The sequence below is a fragment of the Dasypus novemcinctus genome, chromosome 18 (assembly GCF_030445035.2).
Source record: "Dasypus novemcinctus isolate mDasNov1 chromosome 18, mDasNov1.1.hap2, whole genome shotgun sequence".
Classification (NCBI taxonomy): domain Eukaryota; kingdom Metazoa; phylum Chordata; class Mammalia; order Cingulata; family Dasypodidae; genus Dasypus; species Dasypus novemcinctus.
Genome location: NC_080690.1, coordinates 82,102,134 through 82,115,840, shown reverse-complemented (window position 1 = coordinate 82,115,840; position 13,707 = coordinate 82,102,134).

Sequence of the window (13,707 nt, the reverse complement as noted above, 5' to 3'; positions counted from 1 at the left end):
TGATCCATCTTGAGTTGATCTTTGTATAAGGTGTGAGATGGTAATCCTCTTTCATTCTTCTACATATGGATATCCAGTTCTCCAGGCACCATTTGTTGAATAGGCTATTCTCTCCCAGTTGAGAGGGCTTGGTGCCTTTATCGAATATTATATGGCTATATATATAAGGTTCTATATCAGAACTTTCAATTTGATTCCATTGGTCTGTGTGTCTCTCCTTTTACCCATACTGTGCTGTTTTCACTACTGTAGCTTTGTAGTATGTTTTGAAGTCAGGTAGTATGATTCCTCCAATTTCATTTTTCTTTTTCAATATGTCTTTGGCTATTCAGGGCCTCTTTCCTTTCCAAATAAATTTCATAATTAGATTTTCTAGTTCCTTAAAGAATGCTGTGTTGATTTCTATTGGGATTGCATTGAATGTGTAGATCAGTTTTGGTAGGATAGACATCTTAATAATATTTACTCTTCCTATCCATGAACAGGGAATATTCTTCCATTTATTTAGGTCTTCTTTGATTTCCTTGAACAGTCTGTGTAGTTCTCAGTGTATAAGTTTTTTGCATCTTCAGTTAAATTTATTCCTAAATATTTGATTTTTTCTTTACTATTGTAATCGTGTTTGTTTCTTGATTTCCTCCTGATCTTGCTCATTATTGGTGTACAGAAATGCTACTGATTTTTGCGCATTGATCTTATAACCTGCGACTTTACTAAACTCATTTATGAGTTCTAGAAGCTTTGTTGTAGGCCTCTCAGGGTTTTCTATGTATAGGATCATGTCATCTGCAAATAATGAAATTTTGACTTCTTCCTTTCCAACTTGAATGCCTTATATATCTGGTTCTTGCCTCAGTGCTCCAGCAAGTACTTCTAAGACAATGTAAAGTACAAGGGGAGAGAGTGGGCATCCTTGTCTTGTTCCTGAATTTAGAGGGAAGGATTTTAGGATTTCTCCATTGTAAACAATGTTGGCTGTAGGTTTCTCCTATATATTCTTTATCATGTTCAAAAAATTTCCTTGTATTCCGATCTTTGGAGTGTTTTTATCAAGAAAGGATGCTGTATTTTGTCAAATGCTTTTTCGGCATCTATAGATAGAATCATGTGAATTTTTCCTTCAATCTGTTTATATGGTGTATTACATTGATTGATTTTCTTATGTTGAACCATCCTTGCATACCTGGAATGAATCCCACTTGGTCATAGTGTATAATTCATTTAATGTGTTGTTGAATATGATTAGCAAGTATTTGTTCAGTATTTTTGCATCTAGGTTCATGAGAGAAATTGGTCTGTAATTTTCCTTTCTTGTTTTGTCTTTGTTTGGCTTTGGTACTAGGGTAATGTTGGCATCATAGAATGAGTTAGACAATGTTCCTTTTTTTTCGATTTTTTGGAAGACTTTCAGCAGGATTGGTGTTAGTTCTTTCCGGAATGTTTTGTAGAAGTCACCTGTGAAGCCGTCTGGCCCTTGGTTCTTCTCAGTTGGTAGGTTTTTAATGACTGATTCTATCTCTTTACTTGTGTGTGGTTTGTTGAGATCATCAATTTCTTCTTTCATCAATACAGGCTGCTTATGTGTTTCTGGGAATTTGTCCATTTCCTCTGAAGTGTCATTTTTGTTGGAATATATTTTTTCAAAGTATCCTCTTATGATAGTCTTTATTTCTGTGGGGTCAGTGGTGATATCTCCTTTCTCATTCCTCATTTTCTGTATTTGTATCTTCTTTCTTTTTTTCTTTGTTAGTCTCACTAAGGGTTTGTCAATTTTATTGGTCTCAAAAAACCAGCTCTTGGTCTTGTTTATCTTTCCAAGTGCTTTCTTATTTCATTTAGTTCTGGTGTTATCTTTGTTATTTCTTTTTTTCTTCTTCCTGTGGGATTACTTTGTTTTTTTATTAATTCCTCCAAATGTGCAGTTCTTCAATTTTTGCTCTTTCTTCTTTTTGGATGTATGAATTTATGGCTATAAATTTCCTGCTCAGTACTGCTTTTGCTGCATCCCATAAGTTTTGGTATGTTGTGTTATCATTATCATTTGTTTCAAGGTAGTTATTGATTTCTCTTGAGATTTCATCTTTGACCCACTGTTTTTCTAAGAGTGTGCTGTTTAATTTCCATATCTTGGTGTGAAATCTGGGCCTCTGGCCCTTGCAGATTTCTAGCTTCACTCCACTGTGGTCAGAGATATTATTTTGTATGATTTTGATTTTTCTGAATTCATTAAGCCTTTCTTTGTGGCCTAGCATATGGTCTATCTTGGAGAATGATCCATATGTACTTGAGAAAAATGTATATCCTGCTCTATTCGTGTGTAATGATCTATATATGTCTATTAGTCCAGGTCCTTTAATACACTGTTCAAATATTTTGTTTCTTTAGTGATTCTCTGTTTGAAATGTTCTGTCCAGAGTTGATAGTGGTGTATTAAAATCTCCCACTCTAATTGTAGATGCATCTATTCTTTCAGTTAGTTTTTCCAGTTTTTGCCTCATGTATTTAGAGGTGCCCTTGTTAGGAGTATAAATATTTATGATCATTCTTCTTGAGAGATTGTCCCTTTCACTAATATGTAGTAACCTTTTTTGTCTCTCACAATTGTTTTGCATTTAAAGTCTATTTTGCCTGATATTAATATAGCTACTCCTGCCTTTTTTTTTTTTTGCTTATTATTTGCTTGTATGATTGTTTTCCAACAATTCACTTTCGCATCCATGAGTCTCTGGGTCTAAGATGTGTCTCTTGTAGACAGCATATAGATGGGTCATATTTCCTTATCCAATGTCCCAGTCTGAATCTTTTGATAGGTGAGTATAATCCATTGACATTCAGTGTTATTACTTTCAAGGAATTGTTTATGTTAGCCATATTTTGATTGAACTTGTGTTTTGCATGTTTTATTTGTTTGTTTCTTCTTTTTCTTTTTTATTGCTCTTACACTCTCCTCCAACTCTCCCTGTCCTGCTTTTTTCCTTTCTTCCTGCAGAACTCCCTTTAGTATTTCTTCAAGGGGAGTTTTCTTGTTGACATACTCTTTCAATTTCTGTTTATCTAACTATTTTGAACTCTCCATCATTTTTGAATGCTAGTTTAGCTGGGTAGAGTATTCTTGGGTGGAAATTTTTTTCTTTTAGGACCTTGACTATATCATACCACTGACTTCTTGACTCCATGGTTTCAGATGAGAAATCAGCACTTAATCTTATGTAGCCTCCCTTGTATGTGATGGTTTTCTTTTCTCTTGCTGCTTTTAGAATTTTCTCTTTGTCTTGTACATTGGATAAGTTGACAAGTATATGTCTTGGGGTGGGTCTTCTGGGGTTTATGATGCTTGGGGTGCGTTGTACTTCTTGGATATGTACATCTGTCTCTCTCAGTAGATTTGGGAAATTTTCAGCCATTATTTCCTGCAACACCCCTTCTGACCCCTTTCCCTTCTCTTCTCCTTCTGGGATGCCTATAATACGTATGTTTGTGCATTTTGCATTGTCATTCAGTTCCCTAAGTCCTAGCTGGATTTTTTCTATCTTTTTATTGATCAGTTCTACTATCTCTTTGATTTCCAATGTACTGTCTTCCACATCACTAATTCTCTCCTCTGCCTCTTCTAATCTGCTGCTATTTGCTGCGAGTGTATTTTTGATTTCTTGAGCTGTGGTGTTCATTCCCATCATATTTGTTATCTTTTTCCATATGTCTGCAATTTCCTCTCCAAGTGTTTTCTTCATATTGTTAAACTCTTCCTTTTCTTCATTAAGTTTGTCTCTAATATATGTTCTGAGATCTCTAATTACTTGTCAGAAGTTCTTCTCCCTTTCCTGGTTTTTGTTTATTCATTGGATACAGCCATGTTTTCCTGATTACTGCTTTGGTTTGTAGTTTTTTGTTGCTGTCTGTTCATCATTTTATCTTGACGGGTTTTATCAGTTCCTTAGTTTCTTTGTCAAATCTTGGGGATTAATTAGCTGTTGTTCTTCAGCAAGTGTTATATCTTCTCTTTGTCACTTTGTTCTTCTTATTCTAATTTTTTGTTTGCTGAGTTCACTTTGAAGGACAATATTAGGGCCTGGGATAGGCAATTGTGCAAGAAAGTAAAATGTGTAAAGTAGTATTGGTATTAAATGTTACCAGAGCAACAATATGAGATCTGGGAAGGATGGGTATTAGACTCATGTAAGTTGTGTAGAGTTGTAGCAGTAAGTAGAGCATGTATAATGAGGTAGTTGACTGAATATGGGAGGAATATAGTATGAATTAAAAAGCCAGTGTTTTCATGAGGGAGGGAAATAGAAAAGAAAGACAATAGTATCAAGAGTGGATAAAAGACAGCAAACAGAACAAAGGTATTAGAAGTTAAAATTTAGACTATTTGGGGACCAAAGAAATGGAGGTGGAATGTAAGTGAGACAGTAGATGATGGAGTATATCAAGATGTGGGGGAAAAGGGATAGTGTAGGTGGCCAAAATCAATTCACACAGAAATGAGGCACCTGAGGATGAGGAAACCCAGCAAATATGAGGTGTTCCCTGCAGCACCTATTGTATAATTATGATAAAATAAAATAAGAAGAAAAAGAGGGAAAAGAAAAAAAGAGAGAGAAGAAAAGACTGGGAGATAATGCAATATTAACAACCAGGAGAATAAAAAAGAAAAGAACAAAAAAGAAAAAAGAGGAAAAGGAAAGAGAAAACAAAAAACAAGCAAAAACACAGAAACCACAAATGTGGAGGGCTAGGACAATCAAGGACCTCAGATGGACCTCAGGGCATGGTGGATTCAGGGATGGGATGTCTGTGATATTGCAGACTCAAGAGGTGTGAGTCTCTGGGGTGTGGGCCACCAGGGTTTAGGGGACACAGACCTGGCAACCTCATATAAAGTTAACAGGGAGCCTGAGAGCACTGCAGTGCAACACAGCCTTCAGGGATCCCCACAGCTAGGTGCCAGCTCTATGAGGGGCATCACATCTGCAAACTCTGACCTCTGTGTCAGAAACCCAAAATTCCCCCTCTCACAAGAGTCTCTTCTGTCACTGTCAACAATTCGACTTCAGGATACCTCCCTCCCTGCAAGCCCCCGAAACAACCTGCTAGGAGCTCCTCTTTATTGCAACTGATTTAAGGAACATTGCAGATCAGCAGCCAGGCCTAGGGAGCGGGGCTCTAGCTGGGAGTACTGATATCCGTGTCAGAAACCCAAACTTCCATGCATCACAAAGGACTCCTCTGTCTCTGTTTCACCTAATCAGCTTCCAGCTACCATGCCACCAGTCACAGGGGGGAGTGTCCTGCATGCAGCCCCTAACTCCAGGTAAGAGAGCCTCAATTCTAACTTTTACATGGATCTTCTCTGTCACCATTCCACCAAATCGATGTCCAGACACCTCCTGCCCTGCAAAATCCTGAAACAACCTGGTCCTGAAGAATTTCCAACACTGCCCAGCCACTTCTTTGCAGCAGATACTATAAGGTGCACTCACTCAGACACCATCTTGCCCCACCTCCTCAACAGTTACTTTTGTCCAGACTCTGGACTGTATATTTGACCCATTCTACCCAGGCATTTGCATCTCCATATGTGGTCTCTATTTCTATGGTCTGCTTTAAATCTCTGCCTTAAGAATCCTGACTGCTATGGGATCATTTTGCATTGGCAAACTGGCCTTTGGTGGATTTGCCCTTGTTATCTCTGAAGGGTTAGCGGGAGAGGGCATTGTCGATGTCACAACTACAGGGTGAGGAAGGACTTGAATACCAAATCTCACCAGAGGATCTTTTCCTGTAATGTATACCCCATTTCATATACTGTATCAACTACTTGGTCCCTGGTGCTACCCCCAGTTTCTAATTTGTCTGCCTTGTTAATAGTTATTACTACTGGATAACTATTACTACTAGTAATAGTTGTTACTACTGAAGACTTTTGCAGTCTGGCAGTGTGTTACCTTTATAAAAGGATATTTTTACCCTTTAATGGCCTGGAACATGGTGAGACTCATCCCATATTTATGGTCCATCCCTTATACTGGTAACCCACCATACTTCATTCCAGAAGGGGCAAGGGGGGACTGGACTGTAAGCATTCCCCACTGGCTCTGGACATAGGTATTTACTTTCCCCACTCAGCCATCGCTGGTGCTTGAAATTCCCACAGTCTATTATTTTGTAGGCATCAAACTGCATGGTCTGGGACTCCTGATCTTTGGTTATATTTACTATCAATTTAACACTTCTGTCATAACCTGAATCTGAAACATCATAGTCAGTATAATTATTCTCATTTAAAGAAACTTTAAATCCTTCATCTGCTCATCTCTTAAGGCACTAGACAAGGTGCATATAGATAATAGTCTTCCCTCTAAGTGGAGGGAAGTCTTCCTGCAGAGTTCACTGATATAGAGTCTGAACAGTCCCGCTCCCTTTCTGATATGACCTCCCAACTATTGCCTTCTCAGAGTGAGCCTTAAGGGATTGGGAGTTGCAGTTATTTCCCAGGATTCAGATGATGATGTTGGGTACTCATCATCTGGGTGGGGTACAGGTCCTTTTACTCAAGAGTAGTGGGTCCAGCCTTTTCTTCTGTCCAGACTGCAGTCTAAGTTGTGAACAAGACTTGATAGGGTCCTTCCCAGTAGGCTGAAGTTTGGACTCTTTCCACGATTTGAATAGGACTCAACTGCCAGTTGTTGTTGATGGATAGTGAATTCGAGAGGCATGGTGTGGGCAAGCAAACCACCATGCCTGAGGGATGACAAAGTAGAGGATAAAGCCAGTATGTAATTCTTATAGAAGAGATCCTTCTACTCTAAGGATGGGAGATCTCTAGTCCTTCTAGGAAAAGGCAAGCCAAAAAGCATTTCATAAGGAGAGATTCCCAGTTCTTTCCTAGGTGCAGTTCTAATCCTCAATAGGGCTATGGGGAAGTACTTAATCCAGGGTAACTTTGCTCCTAAGACCAACTTAGAAAGATGCTTCTTTAAAGTCTGATTCAGTCTCTCCACTCTCCCTGAAGACAGTAGCTGCCAACGTGTATGGAAGTTTCATGTAACACCCAGGCTTCGCATAAAATTTTGGAGTACATGGGAGGTAAAGTCGCTACCATTGTCTGAGTCTATATTTTCCACTAATCCATAATGAGGAATGATTTGTTCAAGGATTATTTTAGAAGTTCCTGATGCTGTAGCTGTGGCCAGAGGATATGCCTCCACCCATTCTGTCAGATGATCTACAATAACCAAAACATACTTTAGGCAACCCATCAGGGACACTTCAGTGGGAGCAACCTCAATCCTCTGGAATGGCCTGAGGCCCAGCTCCTGTCCCCCTCATTCTTGCTTCCTTAAGACTTGCTTATTAACCTTTTGGCAAATTAGGCATCGTTCAGTTATTGTTTCTCTACAGTATAAAGGCCCACACGTCCAAAATATTTAAGAACCAATTCACACATGGCCTGTACCCCTCAATGACTCCCATGGTCTAAGACTGCTAATTACTCTCTCACACTTGTTTATTCAACATTTGCCTGCCATCTGGGAGGAGCCACCTCCCTTGATCATCTATAGTCACCCCTAACTGCTCCAGCTCTTTCACTTCCTTTTCAGAGAATGTAGGGAGCCCCAACTCTTTGGGAGAGGAGGATATCAGGATCATCAACTTCAAAGGGCAACTAAGGGAGGCTTCCCTAGCCTCTTCTTCTGCTAACCTATTGCCCTTTGCCTCAATCGTATGATCTTTCTGATGTCCATTTGCGTGTACCACTGATATTTCCCTGGGCAAAAGTAGATTAGCCCCATGGACTAGCTCTTTTTCTTTGATGTTCATCAATTCCCTCTTTTCTCAAATTTTCCAAAGTTGTGGACTACCACAAAGGCATATTTAGAGTCCGAGTAGACTGTACCATCATCTTCCTCTAATAATTGGAGGGCTTGACTTAATACATACAATTCACAAGTTTGAACTGACCAGCCATTGGGCAATTGTCAGCTGCTTTCACCACACAGATAAGTCTATGCATAATTGCATAGCTCTGGTGCCTCCTTCCCTCTAGGACCCTGGAGGATCCATCTATGAATAATTTTCCCCCAAGTGCAGGGGAAGGTCCCTGAGGTCAGATTGGACTGAGGTCTGATAATCAGGTCAAAATAATCATGCTCAGGAGCCTCCATTTGGTCAGATCCCTTCCAAAAGAAGGAGGCTGGGTTTAGGGTATGGGCTGGTGTCAATACCAAGTCATTTTTTTTCCATTAGGATAGCTTCATACTTCAGAATTCGGCAGTCAGTCAACCACCTTCCTGCTTTCTGAAACAGAACAGTTCTGACCTGATGAGGGGTGCTAATGACTAAGGTGCCCCCCAAAAGGCAGCTTCCTGCTCTCTTCTACTAGGAGAACAGTTGCTGCCACAGCTTGAATGCAGCCTGGCCATCCCCTGGAGTCAGGATTCAAAATCTTGGAACAGATGGCTAAAGACCCACTTTGACTTCTCCAGATTTGGGTCAGAATCCCCAAGGCTGTCCCTTTATCACTGTTAATAAACAGGTGGAAAGGCTTCTTGAGGGAAAAGAGGACCAGAACGGGAGTTGCACCAATGCCTGTTTGTGCCCCTCTAAAGCCTCTCTCTCCCTGAGAGCTTACACCTTCATTCTTAAAGGGTTGCTGAAGGACCAAGGTCATGGTCACTCTTTTGTAAATGCTCCCTGCTGGTTAGGGGCAGTAGGCCTTACCTGACAAGGTCTCAATCCCTCCTGCTATTCTATTGTGGTTGGAGGAAGATTATTATGGCAACCTGGGTGAAACTGGCTCACATTCCAGTATGGCTAACAAGATGGAGTAAATAAACTTTATTAGAATTTGGAGGACATAGGGTATCATTGAAAGGATACTGGACCAGAAAATTAGAAAAGGCCAGGTGCCTAAAGGCTGCAACCTCTCAAAGTTGATGGGCTTTATTTTTCAGGTTTTCATCAGAAACTGGTTTCCCGGTCCTGGGTGAGGAAAGGTTACCCATAGACCGTCTTGAAGGGATTAAGCTGAAGTGGATCCCAACCACCTCATTTACTGCTTCCTCCCTGGTGGGAAAATGCTTAGCCCTGGCAGGATGACATGGGGGTTTTCCAGTCCTCCCCATGATATGAGTGGGGCAGGTTTTCAAATAAGAGCTAGGAGGGAGACTTGGATTAAACTTGTTCATTAACTACTTAGGAAATGAAGTCTACCAGGACCTTTGACCATGTTCAATATCCCTATGCATATGATCTAGAAAAGATACCACCATAATCATCAAGTATATATGTAGAATAGGAGAGATACAGGTACAGTACTTAACACCAATCAATGCACTAATGAATGCATAAGTTACTTTTTGAGTTGCAATTAATAGATCTAAGCTCCAGGTTTGCAACACCATACAAGTTGCCGCTACATGGGAGCAGGCCATGACAGCAATTATGTTTATGTTCTATTCACAGCACTCTGGTAATCATTGCTCTACTTAGTATGTCCTTCCCACAGCCAATATGCTGCAGAACCTTTGACCCTAGAGAGAAGCTACAAAGGTTGGACCCAGTATTCCACTGGTCTTGTGCATAGCATAAGTCAGAACCATGGAGATTTTTACATATACATCTTCACCATGATATTAAGTACCACGTATTTTATTTCAGCAATATACATGTCCAATGGAATCAAGATTATCTTCCTTTACCACCACATTAATATGCAGATTGAGGTGGCCTCTGACAGTTTTTCATGTTATGAAGCTTCTTTTTGATGTTAAATTCAATTCAGTGTCTGTTTAATAATAATATACTGGAATTAGCCATTCAAATATTTTGGTTTAAACATTGCTTCTAGAAACTTCTTATAACTATCCATAACCACTTAGTTGCTTCATCTTGACAAATTCTGCCTTCACAAAACACATTTCCTTACTTAATGCTACCTTCTACAATACCTTCTACAACTTGTCATATGCATTCAAGTTTTGTCCTACATACTTCCATCCTGATTTTATGAAAACCAACTATCTTATCTTTGGAAAAATCACATTCTTTTAAACAAAATTATGCCTTTCAATATCTACTTAGGTTTCATATTCCTCATTCTGTTCTGTGAAAAAAGAGTAAACCATTCATCCCAATTTAGATTTCTACTTTCTCCACCTCAATATTACAATTTATTCAATTAATAGTCTCAATAGTTTTATAGTAGAATATCAGTATGTTTTTTATGTTTTTAATGTAACATTCTTTGTGATCTATTAAATTAAATTTAAAAAGTTAAAAATTAGATTTCCTTACTTTATTAATATAAGTCCCTTTTTGAAATTTTTAGCCATTTGAATAGAGCTCTTTTAAGAATTTTCATTGTCAATTTAATATTACCACCCAGAGAAATTAAAACATATGCTGAATAAACAGAAAAGTACAAAAAGAATTATGAAAGCAAGGTTAGCACAGAGCCATTCCTCATCTGCCCCAAATTTTGGCCAGATCATTTCCTTTCCCTTAGTCCAATCATTATTTGTCCAATGCTCCAACATCCTCCCTAATGGACTATCTGCAGGAATGTTCCTGCAAAATCTTATAGATACCCACTCCCCAGTTGACCATCTGCCTCTGTTCCCCATTCTGAGTCTTGTCTGGGCTTCTTTCAAGTCCAGACTCATCAGAATTTCCCCACCAGCAAGGCAATACTTAACAGTCCTTTTTCTTACCTTGGCCCATGCACAGGGTTACCTGGTCAGTGAGAGGCAGGTATTCCCTTCTTCTTTTCTCATCCACAATTAGCAGATCTAAGTATCTGGTCTTGGGTCCTTCTAGTTGTAGATATGGGCCCCCAGTGGTGGAGTCCAAATCTGCTCAGTCACTGAGGTGTGCCTTCCCCTGGTCCACCCTGGAGGACTCCCTGTGAATCTTTGGATCCTGGATGAGCCCCCAAGATTGCTAGAAAGAAAGCTATACCTGTAAGAAAACAAAGCCCACCCAATTGTGGAGAAGAAAATAATTTTATTAAGGATCTTGCAAGAACAGACACACAACCTGGATAAAATGGCCGGCATGCCAAACAGCAAGAAACACCGACATTTATACCCTAAACTTAATGGGCTAGTCCCTCCACCATTCCCCATTTACTGGGTACTTCAGGGGTTACAGCCTATTTGAATCACCTACATTATTCAGTTCCCACTGTCAATCCCTGCTCCCATACCCTCTACACTCTGGCAGGCTGGGGGTGCTGGGAGCTGCTTTCACCCCTGGGGTGCTTTTCAAATTTGGAGCCACTTTCACTGTTGGCCCAATCCACAGCACTCACCATTGGCTCTTCTCATTTTGGCCCCACCCCTGCTTCTTATCATTGGCCCCCCTCCTTTTGGCACCACTTTTCAAATTCTTGGCATGACAAAGCCAAAGTCACTAGAATTCCTTTCCCTAACTCCTGGACCAGTGGAGCCAGTTCTGGCTTCTCCTTTGTGAAAATTAAATTTAACCCTTTCCCACATTTATGTCCTCATAAATAAAAAGAATTCATTTCTAGAAAAAACTTCTGTCCAAGCTTTGTACAAACAATTTGCATATATATCTAATTCCAAAGTATTTAGGAAAAGTGTAAATACAAAATACCATCATAAGTTTCAAAATTCATATAGAATTAAGTTGTATACATTACATTGTTTATCTTGGAAATAGTTTCATACCTATCTGTGCCATTAATCCTTATTTGAAATACTGTATATTACTGTTTTAAAATACATTAAATAAAGTGTTTTAAATATTTCAACAAATCTGCTAGTACAAAATGTATTATCATAGTTTCATTTGTATAGTTTTGCTATATTATGTAGAATAAAATCAAGGAATAGTACTAAAAAACTTAACAACATTAATGTTCTCTGTTCTGTTTCCATGTTAATTCTAATTAAACCTGGGTAACCACATTAATTAATTAGTACTGTGAAAGATTAGTATCTTTTAAATGGAATAACTTTTTAGGAAAAAAGGTTTTTCCTAGGCTCCTTAAATAACCCTGCCCCACCCCTCTCCAGGACAAGGGAAAGTAATTTTAGCTTAGAACTGTCTCTACTTGGCCTGGAAATGAAGTGTGGTGGGGACAAAGAAAATGTTATTGAATAAACCTGATTTTGTACAGTCTGTCCTGTAAGACCCTAACTAAATTTTAACAGTTTTGAGATTAAAGTAATAATCCAGTGTCCAAATTTCAGCATGTAAAGAAAAATACCCTTAAAATCTATGAAAATGTTTTTCTAAATTGTGATTAAAACCAAACAATTACAATACATTCTCCAGAGCCTGAGTCAGGATGCTTTTGAGGTTCAGAAATTGAACATATTATAAAAACAAAGAACTTTTAACCTATGGAGGAAAAGATAGAAGGAAATAGTTCTTACATCAGCTATCATGATTTTAATTTTATTCTACTTAGGGCACTGTCCCTAGTTTTATATGGATACTAATAAAATAAGGTAATATCAATGTGTTAAATCTTTAAGATGATGAAAATTGTAAGTTTTTGATTAAACTACTACAAACTTTTTAAAACAATTGTTTTGTAGAGTGTGTGTAGGTCAGTGTTTCAGCACCTGCTTTGCATGTACAAGGTCCCAGTTTCAATCCCCAGTACCTCCTAAAAAATTAATTATTTTGCCAAAATTGAAATGACTAGTTCTTCACAGAACAGAATGATGGATATAAGACAAGACTTAAAGGGATATGATTCTTGTAACATTTATGTAATCTAAGTATCTTTTTACAAATGTATGTATATTTTAAAAAGGGATAAGAAAGAAGAAGGTTTCTGAAAGCTTGTTTAAGAGAGTGTGTTTTGTCCCAAGATAAGATGGCTGGTTTTCATAAAATCAGTGTGGAAATATGTAGGACAAGACTTGAATGGATATGGAATGTTGTAGAAGAGTTAGTGGAAGTAAATTTCACTTGCTGCTGACTGTAATTCAATAAATTTATTTAATGGTGAAATTTACCTTGAGATGAAGTAACTAGTCTACATGGTTAAGGATGGTTATGGGAAGTTTGTAAAAGCATTTTCCAAACTGAAATATTTCAGTGTAATGACTGATTCCAAGAAACCATTAAGTAGAAACCTAGGAGTTGATGTTAATAAGATAAGTAACTTATAGCAGAAAAAACTGTCAAGTGCCACCTCAATCTGTGATAATCTATACTAATGAAGATCTCTTTACCAATGATGTACTTTCAGTTAAGTAACACAATTTCTTAAATTGCTGTTCTATTTGGAGTGGAAAGATATAAAATTCCTTTTGAGTTAATAGATGTATTTATAAAGAACGAAGAATCTGAGTCTTATCAAAGTGGCTTCATCAAATCCTTATTGTTTAAGAAAAAATACACAGCAACTGCTCCTTTGGAAGTTAAGTCTTTTCCTAACTATTTTAATAACTTATCTGTCACTGTGATAAATCCAGGTGTGTTTAAATATAATGTTCAGACCTTACAACGTTTAATATTTTAATAAAACCTTTAAGTATATCTTAAACTGCAAACTGTTAGAAAACAATTTTTCCTTTCACCTTGGAAAAAGTCAGGTGCTAAAATATATACACTTACTGTGTGTAAAAATTCAGATTACATTTATCACTTTCTTTTGCTGGCTATGTTCTATGTGTCCTTTTTCTTTAAACGGGGTAAGGTAACCAAAGATACAGATAATGT